This window comes from Tinamus guttatus, unplaced genomic scaffold (assembly GCF_059628265.1).
Source record: "Tinamus guttatus ecotype Peru unplaced genomic scaffold, ASM5962826v1 Tinamus_guttatus_pri_ptg000035l, whole genome shotgun sequence".
NCBI lineage: Eukaryota > Metazoa > Chordata > Aves > Tinamiformes > Tinamidae > Tinamus > Tinamus guttatus.
In genome coordinates, this window is record NW_028288569.1 from 7,945,340 (window position 1) to 7,970,173 (window position 24,834).

Below are 24,834 nucleotides of genomic sequence, written 5' to 3' on the forward strand. Positions count from 1 at the left end.
ACTGAGTGAATGGGCTGTTGTTAAGATGGCCATTTCTTGTGGCTGTCCTACCATGGGAGGTGTGCATGAGTACGGGCAGGGTGGTGGAGGATCATACTCTGAATCTCCAGACTACAGAGGCCGATACCGGGGAGAATGTCACACAGCTACCAGCAGTAGGAGGAAGGACAACTTCTCCACTTCAGGTTTTGGAGACATATATGGCAGCAGTTTCTGTCCATTTAATTCTACGTCTTGCTATTTTTCCCAAGGGAGAAAAGATTAACTTTTATGCTTGAAGCATATCCAATTATCCTTAGCTGTGGATTGCATCCTTCTTCGGGGAGATAATTTTCTATTTTCACTAGTGTCATTTTTCCAAAAGAGCAATGGTTCAGTAGGTTTATTGTAGTGAGGAACCTTAGACAAGAACAGACAAAAACATAGAGATGGCTTGTTCTGCCTTTGATAAACCAAATACCTGCATTTAATTTACTTTTGTGGCTTGCATTTGCTAGAGTTTTGTGTAAGTGATGTTGTCTTTTTTTGACTTGCCCTCCAAAAGAAAGTGACATTCATCGCTTGTGCCAAAAGAATTCTCCTTCAGCAAAAGTTGTGGAGCTCTGTATGTTTAAAAGATAATAGGGAGTTCTGGTTCTGCAGCCTTTTGTGGGTATTGTGCAATTACTGTGCCTATTCTCTGTACCATCAGTAAACAATTGTGCTTGGTCTTCCCATACTCCTGAAATGTTGGATGTGTTTCCGTTAATTGTCTTGATGTGTATGAATTTAATGTCTCATAATTGCACTGCAGGGGATTAATACCACTATGTAGTCTAGGGACATCTTTTGATGATTAAAACTTCCACATGCAAGTTCATATGTCATTCCAAAAGCAACAGTCATACAAATCTGTTACCTGTCCTGCTGAACGACAGGTGAAATTACTGAGGGGTGAGATGTAATGGACCTTTTTAAAAAGCAAGTGTGAATCAATGCCCTCTCTTGCTGAGAGGAAATATATAGAGAGCAGCCCTGTGAGTGTGTTTCTCAGTTCCCTCTGCCGGCTACAAAGCCCACAGCCAGTGGAGCAGCTGTGTTTGTGGAGGCGAAGGTCATAAGTTCTATTCCCAGTGCTGTGTGAACGCAGTAAACTGATGACTGTGATGTCTGTGCACGTACGTGGACATCGTTCTTTGTAGGGTCTCATCAGCAGCTACACCGAGTTCAACACGAGGGCACACAAAAATAATATGAAGTTCCTGGGAGGTAAGAATCTTTCCAGTTAGGATTTGGGAAGCGTCTTAGCAGCTAGGTCATTCATAGTACTACCTAACTAGGGCATCCTTCTGTTATGCATCATATACTACCCTCATATGCACACCTTGCTTTTCTCGTCCTTTAAGACAACTGTGCCTGTGCTCATTACACTCAGTTTAGGGATGTCTGACTGATTATGACAATATTCTTGTTTCTCCCAAACTATAGCACTTCAGAAGTCAGCTTCTGAAAAGTCAGCTTCCATGTTTTCAAATCAGAAACAAATGATGCCAATATGACCACCCCTATTTTTATATCTATACACAAAGCTAAATGCTATTTTCTCAGAGAAAGGCCTATATAATCTGGTTATGCAACTGGAGAAACAGATCATACAATTGACTCAGCCACTCTGAAATCAAGTTGAGATGAAAGGTATATTCCAAAGTTAAGAAAGCTTTTAGTTTGAATAACTATCTGTAGCACTAATACATGAAGGATGGACTCTTCAGTCAGGTACCCCAGCTCATTTCAACTGCTGTGGATTTATCATGGCAACATACAGGATAGGCACAACTTACTCTATTAAAGGTAGAATATGTCAAAACTAACTGTTTGACATATTAGCATCAAACATATATCATATGTCAGATACTTTAACATCTGTAGCATATGTTTCCTACTAGCTAAAGAGCAACCACCCTTTCTAGACCAACTTAACTACTGTATTCTTCTCTCTGAAGGGAAAGTAAGGGGTGGACATTGTATACTTGTATATAGGGTCATACATTGTATGTTTGCATAGGGACTTTCAAGCAAAGCATTTGACCATTTTTGCAATTAAAAATTCCAGAGAGCAAACCAAAGTTCTACCAAAACAAAATGCTATAAGATGAAGCAGCAACAAATAAATATAATAAATTGCAGTCCCTGAAATGGAGATGCTTACATTGCCTCTCATTTGCTCAAAATAATCTTAAAAGGGACAGAATTGAAGATGGCTCAGCACCAGAAACACTCCACATCCAATCCAATCCAAATACAATCAACTTACCACTGAAGAAATCTAGCAGTTGAGTCTGCTTATGCCAGCATACAGTTTATCCCTGTTCTGCCCTTCCATGCTTCCCAGCATATGCAGAGCTCCAGTGAGTGCAGAATATCTGAGGAAGTATCTTTTATGTGTCTGAGAAGAGAATTTTTCTTCCAGCTTGCCTTAAAAAAAAAGGGGGGGGAGGGAGAAGAGAGAAAGTGTTCAGATATTTTCCAGTATTTCTTTGTAAATTAATTTGGTGATTGTAGTCCAAGTCTCAGCTGATGGACAGTAATATAAAACACACAGCTGCGACCCTTGTTGGCAACTCTCGCTAAAAAGTCAAAAGGTGGTTACTTTAGGTCAAGCTTGAAAAACAAAAGCAGGCTCAGGAGGGAAGTTTATGCTGCCAGCATTGATATATCACCTGTATTATGGATTGAAAGCAAAGAAGTTAAGAGCAGTTAAGGAAGCAGATCACAAAAGCACTAGCATTCACACAAAACATACTTTAGAAAATGAAGGAAAAAAGAAAAACTTGGGACTTATTTTCTTTCAGTCAGTGGCTTGAATTGAATTTACCATAGTAGCACATCACATTGTTTGCTACAGAAAAATGCAAAGCTTAGGCCTTCAGGAGTAAGTCTCTTGTGCTTTACGGGTTCCAAAAATGTCAGTGCTTGTCAAAGTGTTTTTGAAATAAAACCAAAACCATGTTAATAAAGTGAACTTTCCAAGACAATGCTGGCCAAAACTGATTCTTAGATTTCTTTTCAGTAAGAAACTGCCTCTGTGGTTGCTGAGCAGATAGGGAAGAGAATTTAAAGGGGCAAAGCCATTTTTTGGTCAACCCAAAGAGGGTAAAAAAAAAGAACCCTCAAACAGAGTGCAGTGAATGGGAAAACTTCTGCTGTGGGATTGCTAGAGCTTTGCAAAACCCAGCTGTGCTTTCAAAGATGGGCTGTATATATTAGCCATCTTCCATTTAAATCTTTCTCAAGACCCGAATGCTTGTTGCAGGTGCAACTTGTGATGTGCTGGTGTAGATTACTGGATAAAACTTGATACTTGTGTAATTCAGAGTGCGCACCTTGAATGTGAGTTCACCTGAAATATCCTGCCTACTTATTAAGTAGTAATTCCCAAATTAATTAACAACAATAGCGGGGAAGATTCTGTCCCATCCTATCCTGGTCTTTCTGGGGAACAGCTCCAAAAATACACTGCAGTGAAGGATGAAATTGTTCATAATAAAACTGGGTTCCTACAGAGCACACAAGTTGCATGCAAGTCTGGGCAGCGTAATCTCTGAACTGTTTTGCTGGATGTGCTTACAAGTGCACACACACACGCACACGTATCGCTGCCTTCCGCAGAGCCCTGCAGCCATCAGGTGATCTGTCTGTTACAGAAGTACCTGGCTCCCTTCCTAATTCCAACCTGCCTAACTCAGTTCAGGCTGTGTTGCACAGGCCTTCTAAATTGCCATTGCCTATTTACCCCGTTAAAGGGCAATCTTTTTAGAGCTTATTCTCTTGTAAACCTGGGCATATCTTATTATGTCAGGAAATACAGAAACCACATTCAGATTATTCCCTAAATCTATATTACTAGTCAGATACCTCAGCTAAAATCACTGGTCATACTAATACTTCTGAAATGTTAGATTAACAACCCAGCCTGAATCTTGCTTAAAGAAAGATTCTTTTAGAATATTTTTTATTTTTGTAGTACTATAACATTATCTTATTTCTTTTAAATTTTCGTTTAAAGGAAAGACTCATCATTTTTTGTAAAGTCACCTTCAGCACATTTTAGTTTTAGAACACTCTTGAGCAATTAGTTGCAAATCTTCAATATCTGACATCCAAGCTCCTGATTTCTGGGGGCATGTGATTCACATGGAGCATTTCTGTTCTTCAGTCGGGGAAGGACAGCTCTTAGATTCAGCTTTCAAGCATAAAAACTCCCTTTCATTGAGTTCAGAATTCACTTGCAACAAGTATTTTTTTTTATTATTCACTTGAAACACCCTATTTTCACCATAACATCTGTCACTCGAACGCTGACTGCTCTCAGGAACTCAGTACAAAAGGCCTACACAACACAAGCAAAAACAAATTCAATCTGAGACTGCTCAGAGACATTTTCTCCACTACGCTTACTTTCAGCTTTCTCCTAATTGACCGTTTCATGAAAACAAATATGTTAAAAATAAGCGAACGGAAACCTATTATATTTTCAATGTCCCATTCATCAAGTGTACTCTGAGAGCTGGAATTTCAACTTGGAGGGCATGCGGAACATACAGCCTTGTCCTGCAAAACACTGACCACATCCCAAGGCAGGGAGCTGTTCCTTAAAGCCCCACCAAAGCCGAGGCTAAGCGAGAAGTAACTCAGCGCTTCCCAGGGGGCACTCAGCGCCTCGCAGCTCGGGCAAACTTCCTCACTTGCTTGTGTCTCCAGCGCCACAGATTAAGGAAGAAGTACTATGGCTGGCTTAACCGCTGCAAGGGCCATCAGGGTGTTTTTCTCAAGAAAATGGGACGTCTCGTACCTAGGGACCCGCAGGGCAGGTGGTAGAGGTTTGTGTCAGGTCGCTGAAGGCAGTGCTCCCCCTCGCACACCAGCAGCCCTCAGGGCGGCTAAGGCGCCCCACAGCGGCGCCCTGTCACTAACGGTCACTGCTAATGGTGCTAACGGTCGGTCACCCCATGGGAAGGCACCATCACCGGGGCCATGGGAGGGTGCTGAAAGCTCCTTGGGGCTGGACCCTCCATCCTGGCCTCCGGAGAGCCCCTCGCTAGGGACACGGGGCCCGGGGCCGCTTTAGGGTGAGCACCGTTTCTGCGCGCAGGCAGTCAGAAATGTTGGTTAGAGCCTCGCGCCTGCTGTCCCCGTGGGAGAGGCGAGGGCTGAGGAGAGCACTGGCTCCCTGCGGCCCCGTCAGCTGAGGCGCGTTTACGGAAACACGATGAGTCTTGAGGTTTCTTGGGTTTTGGAGATACGGCCCCGGGGCGACAGTGCTGCGTGCCAGCCCTCGGTGCCCCTCTGAGAAGGATCTGGGTAGCATTAGCTCGCACAGATGCTGACCGCGCTGCAAGGCCAGCAGTGAGGGAGAGGCTCCTCTGTCAGCTGGAAAGAAAATGTTGCATCCCGGGGCAGGGAGGGGGAGGCTGCTCGGAAAAGAGAGGCCTGCTCCAGCACGCACGGCAGGAGGTGCGGGACCTTTCAGATTTCCCCATTTCCCCATCTGGAGGCAAAATTCAGGCCACTGGATGTCTAAGAAAAAAAAAAAAAAAAAAGGAAGAAAAAAGATACACTGGTTTCACAGGGCTCTTTGGTGCCATCACCGAAAACCCCACTTGAAAAGATAACATTGCATGTGGACACCTAGTGTAAGAAGAGTGGCCAATCTTTCCTAGCTGAAATCCTCCTGCTCTGAAACTCTCAAAGAAACTCGCGACACTGCTGGGATGTGAGGAGAAAAACACCATGTAAGAAAACAAAATAATAAACCTGTTGCATTCAACAGGCAGGGAGTTCAGGAAGTAAATGGCTGAGCAGAACAGCTTTATCATTTCTTTCCAAGTATCTTCCCGACACCTGAATGAAGGCTTTTCAGGGTGAGAGCCTTGCAGAGCTATGGACATCCCCTGGTGCATAGTGGAGCCTTGAGCCACAGTGAGGGATTTAGCATGTATAGAGAGGGGCAGCTCCTGAGCCTGAAGGCTGGTAGGTTTTGCATGGAGCAAAGCCCACTGCTGGTCTCCTGCTCCAATCCCTTCAACACACTCCTGCTTACAGAGTTGTTAGGTATGTCTGGAGAGCTGTTATACTACAAACACTTCACCTCCCGCTCCCATGGAAGTATCCAAGAACATTACAAAGAGCCCACTAATGAATTTATCCTTACAAGCACCCTGGCAACACCACCCTCAATGCAGAGGAAATTGAGGCACACAGAAAATTGCTGGAGTAGAGTTTCAAGAGAGCTCCTGGCCAGGTACCCAGCTGCCTTCCTGTCATGATGGGGACTAGTAGGAGGGTTTGGTTCCCATCGAGGCACCTCAATGAGAACCAGATTTTCAGGCATGCTCAGCACCCAGTAGTTCTCACTAGTGATTCGTGCAGCCAGATTTTCTGAAAAGTTCCTTTGATCATCTGGCCATGGCCTTAGTAGAAAGCAGAGTGCCTTTGAAAAACCTGATCCTGTTTGCGGGCGCTGAGCAGTTTTCAAAATTCCTGCTTAAGTAGCCTGGCCAAAGATGCAGACTAAAATCTGAGCAGAACCCACTTTGCCTAATCCCTAGGCCAGTGATTTAACCACATGCTTATCCTTCCATCTTCAGCAAAGACAGAATAGACACTAGTTGGGGCAGGAATTAAAACGCCAAATAACTGACGGTACCCATGCCTGCCAAGAAAAATGCCCAGATACTTGTGGGTAAATCAGATCAGCACATTTCAGTACCTTCCAGAGAAGGGATTATTTCTACTAACAGTGCCAGGACCTGGCAATCAGGATTATGCTATTTCCAGATGTACCTATTGCTTTCTGGGATCAAACTCTTGTGAACATGCCCTCACACAGGCACGCCCTTCCCCGCTTTTCAGAAAAAAAAAAAAAAAAAAAAAAGGCAGCAGCTATCCAAACACTGTACTGTCTCCATTATCTTTGGAAAGCCAGGCATGCTTGGGCAGGACAACAGCATTTTGTGTGATGATTAAGAAACGGTGGTCATGTCAGTGGAGACTCTTGTTTTCATCGAATATTTCATTCATTTCTGAACATAAGCAACCACTTAGCTGCAGTCGTGCTAGATGCAGAGGAGGAAACACATGCTATTCTTGGCTAGACTACACCTCCATGGGTAGCAGCAGCCTCCTTACTGGAGACTCTGTAGGCGGCACAATTTAGCTGCATTAGAGATTGTCCAAATCCACAAGTGTGGACATGCCTTCAGATTGTGAGTACCCTGAAATGTGAATGCATGCAAAAAAACCCCTGGAATCCTATATTTTATCCCGTAATCATTTGAGGTCCATTTGCAAACAACAGTGTCCCAAGTCATCTAATTCAGAGATACCTCTCCAAGCGGCCTGTGCTGGTCTAACTGTGGCTCAAGGCGCTGCTCTCTCTTGCTCAGCAACAACTTGTTGGGCTGTTCAGCGTGTCATGGACTGACTCCACCTCTGAGCGTAGCTTTCAGCAGGTGTCCTCTCCCTCATCTCTGTCTCCAGCTTTCAGAGCACCTCCCAAGTAGGTACCTAACCAGACTGGGTAACAGGAGGATAAGACAGGTGGTCCTCAGTATGTTTTTAGAAAGCATAGGTATCACTTGACAACTACTGAATGAAAATGTTTACAGAGAAATAGTTCTATAAAACAACTCTGACTAAGCTGTTGCTGAGGGTTGAGCTCATGCTATATAAGCCAAAAAATGCAGCTGTATCTTTTCTAGTTACAGCTCCAAGCAGCTAAGTGTACTGGAAAAACCTTTGGTGGAGGAAAAGATAGCGTCCTAAAAAAGATCCACACCTATGAGCAAGTGTGAACAACCATTCTCTGTTCTGGGGGGTATATACTTGCAATAAAGCACAGAAAGCGATAGCTGTGGTCTGCACTTAAATTGTCAAATGACAGTGCTTTCTGCTCGATTCGGACATCTGTTGCAGTAATTACTGTAACTATAGTCAGAAGCTGGACTTAGAGCAATACCACAGGCAAGTTTTACAGCCTCAGCTTTACAGACAGAAAAACTGAGGCAGATGAGCTCATGCAGTTTGTTTATGAAGACACTTAATTGTACATGTTTCAGTGCACCTTGAGACTTAGAAAGTTTTAGAGATTTCACTGGAGGAACTTGGAGTATCACTGATAATTTTGTGGGCACCTGACACCTTTTGTTCTTGCAGATGCCGAAGTTTTGTTTGCTCTTTTTTTTCCCTAATATACTTGTACTGTCAGTGCAAAAGGTCAAATCATTTCTAAGCTGTTTGTGGGGAAAAAATGCCAGGTCCGGTGAGCACCCAGGTCAAGAGGTCCATCTTCAGGTGTTGTCATTTCTGAACTCAGACACTGGCAGCAGTCCCAAAAAGGTGTCACTTTTGGTAAGCAGCAAAGTGATCAGGACATGTAAGGAATTAGGGGACCGTAACCCTGGAGTAGAGGCATCAGAAAGAGCCCGGGGAAAAGGCTGGCAGGTTTGTGTTAATGACAGCTTATGTGCAGGGGACTGACACTGCCTCAGTTGGCTTATACTGGAGTCAGGGACTTCTGGGGGACAGTTGCCTATTGCTTCCAGTCCTGGACACTGTAACTCCAACCTCCCTACTTGACCTTAAGGCTCACGTCTTTGGCATCAACATGGCAGCACTTAGACTTAAAGCTGGAAAGCCCGACTTGCAAGCAAACAGTCTCAATCACTGTAACATAGCTATGTTTCGCTCTAATTTTGTCTGGAAACAAGAGAGATTTCCTGTTACAACTAATACATGTGTTCCCACCACAGAGCTGTAATTTTAAATTGACCTATACTGAAGGAAATTTTTGCCAGAGAATTCCTGCTTGTTTCTTTGAGAAATATCTTAAATAGGACCAGCATCCAGAGGAGGACATTTTCCAAGTCCTGCTTCTTTACATGGTCATCTGAATGGCCACTCAAAATCAGTGCTTACTGGCCCTGGTCTTGAAAGAGTGTGGATCTAGTTCTTAACCTATACAAGCTTCAGAAAAGAAATGCACTTCTGTAAACTACACATTTCAGCCTTTCTACGTTTTCCAGCCCTTACAGATTCACCCGTGACAAAGCAAAACACCCGCCAAGCCCAACTGAATTTATACAGCTAAATAAATTACTTTTTAAGTGTTTAAATATCACTGTGAGAACGAAAAGATGAAATGTGCTGTATATCATCTCCACAAAACCAGAAGTAGTTATATTATAAATAAACAGAGTTTGCTTGGTATTAAGGACATAGGAAATTCCATTCAAGAACAGACAAATGGCACATCTTGTCTGGTATCCTGCATCTGGCACAGGCCTATAACAGATGCTTAAAATACTTGGCTCTCTTGGTCCCACAGTCTCTCCTGTTCCACCTACCAGCAGTGTTGTAAATCACACAGTTTCCTAATCTGTGATGAGCACCTCTTTCCTGCTCACTAGTATAATGTGGGAGGTGGAAGAGCAGACCAAGGGAATCGTATTTGCCCTCTGTGATACTGCAGCAAGAGGTTTGGCTGAACCTGTGGTCCTGACTGTTTGAGAATATGTATGGAGTTACTGCTTGTGTATTGAAACCATGGAGCGTACAAGTGAGGACCACGCTTGGCTCCACAGGAAGGGAGAAGAAATCCCCTTCACACCCTTATTTGCAGCAGATCAGCAAACGTATCTGCCACTTGCCTCTCGATCTACTCCTCTCTTTCTACCAAGGCACTGATTTGCTCCTTGCTGTTAATGACATATATATCCATATGTGTCCTTCCACTAGTTTTTAATAATTCACTGCATGACTGAAAATGAAATGAGTTACTTGTCTATTAAGGAGTTAGCTTTTGACGTGTCTTTATTCAGTGGGTTATCAAAACACATTATATCACCAGATGATATAATGCAGGTTCCCCTCTTCAGTTGCCTGATGCTGCTAGTCATTGTCACTAATATGATTTGTGCCTCACAGAAAATTGGCACCCTGCACCTTGCCAGAGAAGTATTTCCCACAAACGGTCTCTGTTTATTTTCTGCAATCACATTCATAACTGGTAACTTACTCAGTTAAAGACCTTTAAAACAACAACAATGAAAAATTCAAACACATTTTAAAGCTATGAACTCTACGTTTGAACTGCATTATATCCTCCCTGTGTTCCCCTGTGAAGTACAGTGGGATTTGAAAAGGCTAATTAGAACTTATAACTATGGGTAATTGCCATGTAAGGTCCTCTCTCATGTCATCTCCCGAAAACAATAGAAAAAAAGGTCCACTACAGAAATTCCAACAAAGCCTCGTGCCTCAGCTGTATTGTTCTCAAACAGAAATCAAACAAGAAAGTTTCAGGTGTCTCTCAACTTGAGCATATGTTCTCTGCAGTAAGTGAACACTGTCCATAGTGAATGACCTAATACATCTTTACGTATTAATTAGGGGAAAGTGAATCCTCATGGTGGATTTCCATCCTGCATGTAGATTTCTCCAAGCTCAAGGATTTGGGGATTTTGATTTCATCCCTCTGAACATAAGGTTCAGTGCCCAAGACTGAATCTAGATCTAATATCCTTAAAGTTTGTATCTGTTTCAGATTTGAACCACAAGACTTTGCAGTATCAATTTGCTTGCAGTAAATTAACACATTAAAGCTACCTCAGTACCAAGCAGTTCCTTGCATCCTTTAAAATATTGCAAATCAACCCCCACATCAACAGATGGCCAGGCCCAAAATTAGCCAGGGCTCTGTGACTTTTTACCCTTCTCTCCCATAGCACAACAGAAGCGACCTTCAGGTAACCCACCTTACTACAGATCAGAAACAGAAAAAGAGGCTTTTCAAGGCAGAAAGCAAATCAGCCACTCCTTCCAAAAAAAAGTGATGTTCCAAATTCCCTGGTCAGTTTTAAATACTGAATAGAGCAATTCAGCTAGTTAATTATTGTGTTATACACTTCACAGTTGAGACAACATGAGGCTACGTGATTTCTTTTACCTACCATGATCAAAAACCATCTCTTCTCTTCTCTTACACATCTTGCTTGTGCCATTCTCAAGAACAAAGGTAACATCAGAGCAAATGCAGTTCCCAGTCCTGCCACAGATGTACTGAATTATGATGAACCAAGTATCTTAAGGTTTATCATTTCATTTACTCATTTGTATAACAAGGATGTTAATATTTTGCTTACTTTTCAGGAATGTGGTAAATCATTATTAATATATCAGTGACAAAAATGGCATGTATCACATTTTTAATTGTATAATAAAATAGAACATCTATATGGATAAATCATTATCTTGTAAGGAGATATATAAACTACAAAAATAATTCTTTTACTTCAAATCTTGCCTTAACAAGAAACATAACTCCTTCTTTTTTCATGAAATCTAAATACACTGACTCATGTCTTTGTTTAAGTGTCATGGTAAATTTGTTCGTTTATAACGTGTAGTAGTTGAGCTTTGAACTTTTGATTTTTGGAAAAGGCAGAGCGGAAAAATGTTTTCATGGGAGAGGAGTGCACATTCCAGGACTGTCGACTGTTATTCGTTTATGAGGATAAAAAAAATAAAAAAGAAAAAGAAAAGAAAAGAAAAGAAAAGCTACTTCAGTTTTAGGCTTTTGTTGATGCAATTTGTTGTGTCGTGATATTTTATGATAAACCAAGGAGCTTGAACTGTACAGTGTAATATTTTGATTTTCATTCCCGTTTTTCCAGCTTTCACTTGTCCAAATCTTTGAATAATTTCTTAGCTTGAAACTGCCTGCTGTTGATAAGAGAAAATTCAGCTTTGTAATAATGGCAGTAAGTAGTGATCCTCTGTTTTACATAAAGCAGCCCAAGGAGAAACTAGCTCGCGGCTTTACTGTGAACTATAGGGCTACACGGAAACACAGTGTGGCCATACAGACAATATTACTCAGAATAAAACACAAACAAAATGTTAGCTCTTCATGGTCTCTTTGAGCAACGCCGTTTTAAACACAATATTCCTGTGCTGTCTTGTGTCTATTTAATGTGGTAGCTTTTGATTACATAAAACATACTAAAATAGGAAAGCAATACAAACTTTATGTAGTTTATTTATTCAGCAAAAGTAAAAAGTAGTTTTTGCAGTCCTGAATATTTTAGCGAGTACTAACATACACGCTTTCTTTCCCTGTCTTCCCAGAAACAGAAGAGAAAGCAGACTGTCAGAATCAATCAGATGTGATATACAGCACTGTTATGATCGCTTCATAACTGGACGTCTAGATGTCAGAACCAGCACATTAAAGTACTCTTCTGTTAATCTGAGGTAATTTTCTTCCTATAATTTAATTTTTAAGCATTTTAAAAGACTCTTCCCCTCCTGTAGATTCTGTGCCAAAAAAAGAGCATTTCTGGGCAGAAATGGCTGGGCTGTGAATCACAGCATCACTTGACCCAAAAGACATGAAATCTGACTTTCTCTACTAACTGGCAGGGAGATTTTGGCTCCATCCATTAATATAAATGTTGCAAGAAAGCAATATTTAACATGAACGCACTGATTCTGGTTTTGGAAGCAATCACAAGTGTTAGCTCCTTCTCCTTTGTAAAGAGAAGAGCAACACGACAGAGGCAGCATCCTGTGCAACCGGTACTGATACGTGAGAGACTTCTTTGATGCACTGACAGTAGGGCTTAAGTCATTGAGGACAGGGACAGTTATTAAGGAGAAACTCTATTGCTGAACTTAAAACAGTTAGCAAGTCTTTCAAAGTTTTATTACACGTTGAAAACTAGCACCCTTGAAAAGCATTATTGACAGAAAAAGCCTAGAAAATTTCTAGAAGTAACAGTCCCAAGCCTGAGATAAGAAGAGAACTCTCCAAGTCACACATAAAGCCAGAAGGTATCAGGCTATTTTTCTGAGAGAAAAACTTTTCTGTGGACATGAATTGCTTTTCAGACACCTACACTTTGAGATAAGTTTGTCCTTAGTGAGGTGGGCGTGCATCCAATTGGTTATCTTAATATTCCCGAGCAAGAAGAACTGCATTTATGAGAGCTCACTGGTCACTGTGAAAAATGTAATCTTTTCCCCTTTTCCAGATCTATCAAGGAGGCAGTCAAAGTAAACTATAGGAATGTGCACTTAGGTTGCAGACTGAAAGGCAGCCAGTTCCTGAACTGTATCCCCAAAGAGCGTAGCTCTGAGCCTGGTCACTAATCAGTGCTCCTGAGGATAGAGAAGTCCATTAAGGTGCATTTTAAAGTGACTGCACTTTCCACTTTGTAGCTCCTATGTTTTTCACTTTTCCAATTTAAAGAAAACAGAATAATGTGTCTAGAGTTGCGTGTGGATAGAGCCGATTGATGATGAACTAAAAAAAACATCTTTAGTGCAAAGAATTAATTGCTTTTTGATAAGATTTGTAAGTAATTGGAATATCATGCAGTCATCAATGAATACAAAATGAAGAGATTAAGAAAGAAAAAGAGAGAGATAGGTGTGTAGGAAGATCTGCTAGAGGATAGAAATATTCTTAGTATATCCAACCACTCTGCCTCAGGCTCCACATTTGCTTTCAAAGTAATGAAATTCTATTACTGGGTACTAACCAACGTGGCACTGAATTCTTTGAGGTCATTCGAAGCCTGCCTGTTAAACAAACATTTCTCTTTTTTTTTTTTTCCCCCAAGGATTCATAATATTTCCTTTACATTTCCAGCATTTTTATTCTGTCTCCCAAACTATTTTGAGCCACTTAAAAATCGCTTGTCCAAAACCTGAACTGGGCTTGCATTATCTATCTGTTTTGGATATTCCTAGAGTGCCATTTCCTAGTGCAATTAAGGCTTGCTTCAAAAGTCTCTCTTTTGATGCAAGTTCATTGCACTGTACCTTGGATCTCAACTGGGCTAGCACACGCAGTAGGGCATGTGAATAGTAAAAAGCAATATATCTCAACTTTCCTGAAGTATGGGGAATCAGGAGTTCTAAGAGTAATCAAAAACATACTTTTACTAGCAAGCAGAGCCAATAAGCTATAGAAGCCATATAAATATGACACATTACACTTTGTCATAAAAAGAATCTTGCACCCAAGGAAGATTAACATGCTTGCTGCAGCATGCTGGATAACCGTGGAAAAAAAAGAAATAAAAGAAATGAAAGAAATGATACAGAGTTAAATATATTCTAAGCATATCCTAAAAGGATCCCAGACTAGATGATCTCTAAAGGTCCCTTCCAACCTTAACCATTCTGTGATTCTGTGAAATCTTTTATGACAATCTTAGCAGACATTAGAAAACTTGAAGGGCTTTGTACAAAGTAGCATGATTTATGTGAGAAGTGTTCATTGTTTATATTCCTAAAAGAAAACATACACATGGTTTCATATGCAAGTACACGCAAACATATGCAATGGCATCTATGTTTTTTTTTTTCTTTAGAAAAGTAGGACTAAATATTTTTGACCAGCTTATAGTCTTTGGTAATGCATCAGATCCCAGACAATTTGAATGTTTATGTCAGCAAATTAATTCACACGTGTGAATACTCCTGTTTAAATGCAACAGTACTTTTCATATAGATGTTATTTGTGTCCATATGTGTTTACAGGACTCATGCCTAGACCTACTCTGGCGTTAGACTCTTGTAACTGACAGTAGAACATAGTTCTCTGTATTTATTTCCTTTTTCCAAACTATTTTGCTATTTGTTCCTTATTTTTTGATGCTGGGTTTCATTTCACTGCTGAATACAAAAGCCTATTTGTCAGTGGAAGTGGAAGCTTTCTGAATGATAGCCAAAAAGGACATGGAGTCAAAAGTAATGATTCATGGTATTTTTTGCAGAAGTTTTGTAAATATTCAAAGCCCATAGAGACAAAAAAAGAAAAAAGAAAAAAAAAAACTATTTTTCAACCATATGAAATGGAAGTAGCACTAACTCCTCTACTTTGTAGAGTTTAAAGCTGAGAAATTAATTTGATTTACTCAAAACCAAATATTTTCCCCTCAGAGAGGCACCACTGTGCAATTCAGTTAAATTGTGGTTATCTGAAGAAGGGAAGAATTTGGTCACCTTTGCCTGAAATCACACATTTTTAAATTGTTCTCAGAAACACAGCACAGGCAAGGCACTGCGAAGCTGAATGATTTCACCATCTTGAGTTATTTCCCACGTTCCTTTGTTACTCCAGCAATGTCAAAAAATGCAGGAACTGGGAAGTCATATGATCAATAGAACAGAATAATGTGGTTTCTAAGAAAAATATTTATTACCAGACATGCTACTTTGATTTATTAAATGATTGCTTCCCAACATAGTATTTGTTGATGTGGGGCTTGAAACCACAATGACATTATAAAGCCAGGACCTTATTTGCTTAAAGGCATCCATTTGGGTTTTTCTTAATGGAACTCTCCGTTCGCGACCATGCCAGGTTCATAGAAACTCATCCAGGGCTGAACTCTTGAAGAATTATTTTTTTCCTGGAGTGTCCACTAAGCCAGGGCAGGGACTGTGTCTCTCTGCTGGCCTTCGAACAGGAGATTTATAGAATGTTATAATTAACAGCAGGTGTCGGGCAGCACTACATGCACAGCAAGCAAAGTGAAAAGACTGGCAGCTCCAGAGCCAGTTGTGAATCATCAAAACTTTCCCCTGGATAAACTCAGGAGCAATCCTGGTAGGCTTCATGGTGATGTATTTTTTTTTTTTAAACACTACCCCTAAAACACCCCCCACACACTCCTCCATTTCACATCCTTGCTCTATATCCTGCAAAGTTTGTTTTTACAGTTACGTAGCTCTTTGCTGACCCATCTACAAAATGAGAATACTAACACTTCCCCACTGAGAAGGGTTCTTGAAGGATTACAGATCAGTACATGCAAACATTTTTAAGATAATGCAGCTCTTCCAAGATAATGCAGATCTTCCAAGATAATGCAGGAGAGACAATTGTGTCTTCTGCATTGCTAGCTATCTCTTAAACTCACTTTTTGTACAGATAGCACAGAGGAGAAGGTTCAAAACATACAAAGGGATTCCATATCAATTTTAACATAAGTACATTTTCACAGTTCTTCAGTTTCAGCTTACCTTTTGGGTATATATATATATATATATATATATATATATATATATATGAATGTCATGAGCCAACTAGGAGTTTATTAAAAAGAACAAATCCTCCCAAACTTTCCTTTTTTCCCCCTCAAAGCTAAGAGCTGATGTAACTTTTATTAATATTTCTAGTGTACTAACTGAACCATAACTTTTGAGTTGATTACATATAATTGCGCATTAATAATTTATTTTCATTTGTTCTTACTTCTTTAAACATTAGCTTGGATAATTGGCTACATATCCTAACTGATGGCAGTAAATACCTGAAATGCATTAACTTATAGGAAGACGTAGATAGTAATGCAAAAAAGATATTTTTATATAGAAAAGAATTGAGATTTTTACGTACATGTTCTACTTCCTTGCAAGTATACTTCTCCAAGTTCCTTTACAAAATAGTTCTCATACATGAAATTAATATCTTAAGTCCTTTTAGGGCACTTCTCCCTACCCTAACCCCCCAAATAAACTTGAATTATGAAATTTCTCAGCATGACTATATTAGAGACAATGACTGCTTAGTCTATCTTTGCGTTTATGCTGGCTGCATAGTAAAACACGATGCTAAAGGACTGAGACATATTTAGAGTTCCTTAGGGGGCAGTAACCAAGCTCGCTGTGACCTCTTCTCACATTAACTGTGGAAGAATATGTTCATTTTTCCTGAGGGTACATGAGCACTGTGGGCAAGAACCAGATATGAGAACCTGAAAACCCCTAGGTTGAGACCATCCTATGAAAATCTGCATGCACTGCAGCTGCACATGTATGTGTACGTACACATCTGTAATGGAAAGGGATACATTTTGATACCTGTCCTTTGCCTACGGTGTTAACATGTCTCCAAGGCAGCACTTGTCTCACATCCACCAATGAACATTAAACTGCATGTGCTGTTGGGCACGGCCCAAACTGGCACCAGGGAGGATGGGGCCAAACACTTCTCCGTGGTGGTGACAGTGACAGGACAAGGGGTAATGGCTGCAAGTTGAAACATAGGAAGTTTAATCTCCATATGAGGAAGAACTTCTCTATTGTGAGTGTGCCAGAGCACTGGAACAGGCTGCCCAGAGAGTTGTGGCGTCTCCTTCTCTGGAGATCCTGGATGCCACCCTGTGCCACGTGCTCTGGGTGTCCCTGCTGGAGCAGGGGGTTGGACTAGATGATCTCAAGGGCCCTTCCAACCTCAACCGTTCCGTGATTTTAGGTAATGCTGTGTTACCTTAACAATGAACAGAAATCTCAGCAGATTTTGTTCAACTACTTTATTGGATAGCAGTGACTAATAAAGTCAGATGGTCATAATGCTGAATTTATCTTGCTTGTTGTGGAGCCTGCACTTCATAAAAATTCACATAGCAGTGCTTTTTTGTCGCTGAGACACAAATTTGCCTAGGGAAAAAAGTTGTTACTTTGGGTAATTAAGCAGAGGTGATGGGCATTTTTTCTTAGTGGTCTTGTTAATCTCTAGGACATAATCCAAGAGTGAAATTTTGGCTTTATTGGAGTGGAAAGCAAGTTTTTATCAGCAACTGGAATTAGCCAAGACTTTTCTCACAAGGCACTTAAAGATCCAGTGTCATCTGGCTGGATTCTCAGTGCAATCCTTCTTCAGACTTGACGAGATAGTTCACTGCTATTTAGTAGTTCATCTGCTCACATTCCGAAACCCTTGTTTGGCAATTACAGGCACATTTTATGAAAGCTTCTACACATTCTTTAGGGTAAATACTTGAAGTTATTGATTCTGTATCCTAATAGAGTGCATCAGCTCAGTGAACATGAAATCATGTCCTCAGTAAGAAATCCATGCTCCTGCATTGGGCAAGGAGAAGATTCATAAGATTGTGAAACCACTCAGATTTTGAGCATCTAGCTTCAAATGTCCCAAAGATTTCCAGTTTGAAGAGTGAAGCTAGACTCCAAGGTGTCTCTCCCCACCTTTATGAGGTTAGCTCAGTTAGGACTGAATCAGCAATTTTATTTCCTTTATTCAGCTCTTTCACGCGTGATTTATCAAGACTGAGCCTGAAAGATGGATTAGCACTAATTTTGCATTTTTATGAAGTCTATTCCTGTCCCAGAAATAATATTTTTCTCAGCTGTATCTATTTAAAACAAAGAATATTTTAAGAGGTAGAAAATATACAGAGCAACTGAATCATGAATGATTATGGCATATGGGTAAGAAATATACTAGATTATATTTTTTAAGACAAAACTAAAATTTGACTGATTTTCACTTAAGTTTTGCTACAGCATGCATGATATTTTCAAATTAGTAACTGCTGAACACAAACAGATGCCGACGGGCAAATCTACCCACGCTTCCGAAGAGAACTGCAACTTTTTTGAGTGACCCCTGGCTCAACAGAGCAAACGCATCTTGATTAAGCACATACTGTGCTATTGCTACATGCTCTCATTTTGAGTGCATTGCATTAGCTTCACTGTAGCAGGAGCTGACTGTAAGCTGGTTTTCTCAAATTAGTTAATAGCCTCATGAATGCTAGCATGGACATTTCAAGAGTTTTGTTTTCCATGTGAGGAATTCAGCTCAATGTCTCCATGATAGATTCCCAAAATGACTAGCAATTTTATGGATTTAACAGAAGTAACTGTCATAAGTTACCATGAACAATTTGTCAAAGTATCTCTGATCTGAAAGAGGCCTTCTGTACAGGTAGATTAGTACATGAACACCATGTGTTAATACTATTTCTTTCTTCTAAATGAAAGTCAATACCTGTATTTTGCTTTTAGTTTGAGCTCGCTCTCTTACCAAGCAGTTTATAAAGTAAAGCATTTCTGGGGTAAGGCTAAGTTTACCAAGAAGATCTATCCCACACTCTCCACCCTTCAATGCAGGACTTGGCTGCAAAAAAAAAAAAAAAAAAACAGTAATGATAAACCGCTTTGTGCAGGAGTTGGGATGATAAAGCAGTCAGTATTTGTGAAATAATGACATGGTAGAGAGTGCCTAGCACTGCTAGTTGAACTTGAGGATAAAGCTGAATGATTTAGGTCTTAGAGAATGCAAAAACCTGCTTCCTAACTGCAAGAGACACTCCAGCTGCCTACCAGGCCTGATAGTATCTCCTAGGACCCTGATACACGGCAACTACCTGTCCCTCAGCCAGGGGAGTTAAAGGGAATCTTTTCCCATAATTTCTTTCCCACTGGAAACAGAGTTAAGCATATGCTGATATTCCAGCTTTAACTTGTTGAACTGGATCTTTTATTTCTGCCTGTACATACATGTTTGTACATATGTTCATACATAGGAGAAATGTTTCTTTGGGGGAAGAGTGCAATGAAATATTCCAAATAAAACAGACACATACAAACAGAACTACCCATGCTCTATTTAAGCTAAATATATAAATTAATTAGGGATAGGAAAGATGAAGGCTCTTTGCACATGTAAGAGATATTAAGCCTTATAGGCATGACATTTACAACTCAACAAAAACACCCTGTTTCTTACTACATGAGTAAGAAGTACCAAGTTCACAAAAGACATACAGGTGGTGTATAATTAGATTTAACAAACTCTCCGCTCGTAAACTCACATGCGTAGAGATAGTAAGACACTTGCTGTCATATTTGTGGGGAAAAACTTTTGGGACACTGAAGGACAAACCCAGCAACATATTGGAGACCCATATAAACTCTATGGGAGTTGGACTAGTGAAAGGATCTCTTTCTCTGAGCCTTGAATTCCAGTCAGTTTAGATCACCTTTGTGTCAACCAAATAATTTTGACTTGAACAGAAGCTGCACTTCTTTCAAACACCACGCTCCTGTGATGCCTTTATTCCCTCTCAGTCTTAATTATCTGCTTTCCAGTAGTTTTCTGTAAGACTTCAGAGTGAAATGATACAAAAGAAAATGACACAAATCTACCCCAAAAAGAGATCATTCACATAGCAACTTCTTTTGATTTTCAAACTCTGATTTTCTTTTTAATTTGTCACTAACCTAAGGGCACAGCTTTGAAATCTTCTAGCCCTTTTGAAGTTAGAAATGCCTTTTGCATCATTATACAGAGAAAGTGTCAGCATTTTATAAAGAAAAAAAGTCTTTTTTTTCCTGAAGTAGATAATCTAGCATAAAGAAATATCTTTTTTTTTTTTTTTTCTTGAAATCATCATCATCATCATCATCTTTAAAAGCCAGACAACTCAGCAACCCGCTTTTATGCTTAATGTTGGTTATGGAACATCCAGCAGCTTGAAAATTTTTAGGACTTTCTGACTCTTGTAAAAGTTACAAATACTTCCAACAAATCAATAAAATATCCTGCTCACAAAACCAGCAGGCAGCCCATAAGACCTCTTCCTAATGAGAACACGTGCGAGTGATAAGATTAAATTACAGGTCATGAGATGAAAATGTTTTGCTATTTGTGTACTGATGTTTGAAGCATTAGATTGATCTTTTTCAAGCTTTTGTTCACATTTTATCTTAAAATGAAAGCCATGTTCTCAAGGGATCTAGGTTTGCATAAAGTCAATGCCCATTACGTTAAGAGTTAGCAAACTCCTTCACTTTCTTTTTAAAAGCTTTTCTTTAAGGTATCTATTAAAACAAGAGATGAACGAAGCTGCTCATGTCATGAATGCTACAAGCAGCAGTAATTCACACAGGAACTCAACGTTCAACAGATATTGGACCTTCTAACAAATATATCCTAAAATTTGTTCAGGTCACATTTTGTATTTCTGAATGCTGCCTCTTCAAGCTTGTCTTTGCTGTCAATGAAACATGGAAGACTGAAACATGGCCTCTGTCTTACTTAAGTGCTCAGTGCTCACCAGAAATTTAAGGATGAATATCCCCCAAAACCTGCAGGCTTACACTGCAGAAACCAAACACTACTCCTTCCTAAACTTATCTGAACCTGGTGTTACACCTAGCATAACATGTGCTTTTTTGCTAATTCTGTCACAGCTTTGGAAAATAAGAGACTATGGGGAAGGTCAAAACTTGGTGAGCATCAGAGCTGTCTGATTTGAAAATTTGAAAATAATTATTTATTTTAAAAAGTATTTCCCAAATGACTATTTTGGAAATTAGTAGGGAAAAAAAGCAGCTAGTGCTATCTGGATTATTCATAGACACAGAGAAGTTAGAGACGGAAAATAGTTAGATCATCCAGCCTATTTCCCTGCCAATGCAGTATTGTTCCCTGCAGTACATTTTCTAGTGCTTAGTTTTATAAGTCCCCTGAGAAGGGAGATTCCAGCATTTCCTTTGGACATGTCCCGGCACGCTCTAACAGGGAGGTTTTTCCTCCCTCTGTTCAGCCAAGCATTTCCTGTCTGTTCATTTCATCCTACTCACTTCCTCATACACTAAAGCATTCCTCCTCCTCAGTGCAAGTGCCTATGAATCCACACAATGTGCTGTGCCAAGAGGAATAAATATTTCCCAAAATAGGGTATTCCACAGTATGGAAATCTATAGCGGAAGATTTTTAGGAAAATATTCTTATACCCTCCTTTCGTTTACTTTTTTGTGTGCACCATTGGCAAGAATGCAGATGAAAGGTGCTTGACCACATTTAAGCATTTTAAGATGATAGTTCTTTTACATGTGTGTTGAAGAGAGCATCCGTTAAATGCAAAGCTTGACTACCTCAGGATATGTCAGCAAGACTCCTGGAAGAGCCTTGCAATGAACCACAGGTTCACCGTATACCATGTCGCTTGGGTCATGCTATAGATGTACTAGCCCATGCAGGTTTGTTCCAAGCAGAGCTATTCCTAACAGAGCCATCTTAAAAGAGTATCTTCACTGCCATTCAGCAGGTTATCTGCAAACTCAGCATATGAGACACTTACGCGTGTTTGCGAAGAGATCCCTCCGTAGTTCCCACAAAGGCTGTGGCTCATAGTCAAATATGACCTGACTGTTTTTAGACATCTAAAGGGTCAGGTCGAGACAGGAATTCAAGTGTGGTTTGCTAAGTGGAAGTGTTTTCTTGTTAACCTTGTCAGACTGAATTATAGCTTCTAACATAAGCAGTCCAAGTCTGCTACCCTGACAGAAACACTGCACTAAAGATAATGATAAATATCATTCTTGAACTAGGAGTTCAGTTTTGCCTTGAAGTAGTATAGTCAAAATACTTTGGAATATTTTTGTAGAAGAGCAACAAATGTAACATATCTTTCTGCTCCTCTAATCTGAGCAGGTGGACTTCTTACTGGCTGGTCTTGCAAAACAGTTTGCAGCACAGAAGGATTAGGTTTCCATTACCTAATTTGAAAGATGGGCCAAAGACTTTCATTATTTTTATTTTGTATTTGGTTTTAACTCTGTCTGTCTGTCTTTGAAGGGATGGAAATATTCTTGGATGTGTCCTTTGTTTTGTCACATTTATACTAATTACAAATTGAAGGGCAAGGGTGGAATGTACTTCCTCCAAATCATCTCAACCCCAATTCGTTCTAGTATCATCTGTGACAAAAACCCTTTGATGGCAAAGGAATTTTCTCTCGTAACAAAATGCTTCTTGAAGGTGCTTAAGGACCAAGAGGAGAGGAAGGTAAAAAAGAAAATAGCCGATAGGTGTGATTATGGAAAGTGTCCATAAACTAGAACTTTATAATAATCATAATTTAAAAAGTTAAAAGTTGAAATTTTTTTGAAAGAGTATAGCAAGAAGAAATGCATCAACACCTTGTTTCAGTTAAAATAACAAAGCTAGGTCAATTCTCTCTTCATTTTCATTTTGCAGTACCCCTGTCTCAGGTTCTATGTACTTCAGCAGCATTAATTTGAGGAGTGAAAGCCAATAGGTGGGAGGAAGGAAAAGTAAATCTGGAATGGAAAATCATTTTAACCTAAAGTTGAGGTCTTTATGCACATAAATTAGGTAACTTTAAGAGCATTCAAAAAAGAGAAAGGCAGAACGAAAGTTCCTGTGCGAAAAGCAAGATGTTCGTCTTCAACCATAGAACTATCATCAACCGGCGGCCAACTTCTTCTATTTTTAAAGATATGTAAGCCTTGAAAACATTTGAATTGTGACATGACTAAAATGATAGATACTTGTTGGTTTCTTACGAGCGGGGGGAGAATCCTCCAGACTATCTGGCAGTGCAGAAGACAGGGTTGCAGTCAGCAGCAGCCACGCCAGCTGGCAACGCTCTCAGCGGCATCGCCACCAGAACCCCCTCAGCATCTCAAGAGGCAGGAGGCCAGGCCTGACACAGGTGGCCCTTGCTCTTACATTCGAGTAAGCGTCACCCACGCCACGGAGTGTTTATGACAGCCAGCTACAAGGTAGCCTAAACAAAGTTTTAATGTATGCCCTGACCGACAGTCAGATAGAGAGCAATAAATCATACGCTGCAGCTGAAGGTTGTGCTTGTGGACAGGTCTGCAGTTCCGGCAAACCTCCTCCTACAGTATAACTCAACCTTGTGGTATTGACAACAGCACTGTTGTAATTCAGTGTTTCTAACATCCACTCTGTATCTCTACTAGCAATGATTTATGTCAAGATTAAATGCTTTCTATTGAGTAAATAGTCACAACTACTGGGAAAATTAATAATACAAAGAATAGCCTTTTCATTAGAGCAATGCATGCAAATTGGTTTCTATAGAATTTCTTAATGATTCTGTCGAATGTGCAGTCAATCACAAAACATACGAATAGAAACGCAGGTCTCCTCATAGGGCCAGGAAACACATCTGGGGGCTTCCCCCCCCCACCAAGTATGCATAGGAACATTCAGATATTTATCTGAGCTTGTGCCAGGTAAATGTAATTGGACTGGAGAAGATTTTCAAGCACTGCTGTGCCACTTTATTCCCACCTGCAGACAGGAAAAGCTTTCTTTTTCCTAGGTCTAGTCCCATCTATCCCACAGATATCAAATAAATTATGTATCTGCTCATTTAGAAAGCTAAAAGGAAAAAATAAACATACTATAATCCAAGTTGAGCAGTTTGTAAACAGAGATGTGGGTGGGCAAGACCAAACTGCCTAGAGGTAGCCCACGCACACGCTAGCACACCCAGGGCAGATGAAGCCCGTTTATGAGCCCATCTATCACCTCTTAGAACAAGGAGCTCCTTTTATTTTTGGGGAGGGTGGGAGGGGGATGTCTTATTTTCCTTTGTACTAGAGAGGGATGGCAATTCTTCCTTTTGTCAGGGTGGATTATCTCACAGCCTAACGTACAACTTTGATAAGAAGAGAGGAACAAAAGCCTCCTAAGCCCAAATTCCCATGAATGAGCACATCAGGTGTCTTGCATACACTTTGCAACAGCTTCCAAACTCGTTGACGACATTGACTTGAAATAGTCCAGTGAGGAAGGATGAGATTGTGTGAGTGTTATAAACAAACCGTATTTTTAAGTGTAAAAATAGATTCTCTATAATGTAATTATGTTGTTCCTGGAGAGACTCAGTGCAGAGCCAGATCGCAGACTGCTTTATTCCCTATCCAGCCAGCACAGGAATCTATTCATCAGCCAGAACACTTGCAAGGCGAGTGCCCTCTAACTGAATTGTGAGTAACTCTGGGAACCACATGCTTCCATATTCATGTGCGTGCAAACCACCTTCTTTAACATGCCCCGGGGGTCTACGTTAAACAGAACAACTGAAAATCTCGGTGGCTCAGCACTTGTGACTATGTGTCTGCCAACAGATGCTGGCTTGATATAAAACATCTCCATTTAAGCTCCAGTTAAGATTCCATATCATTTAT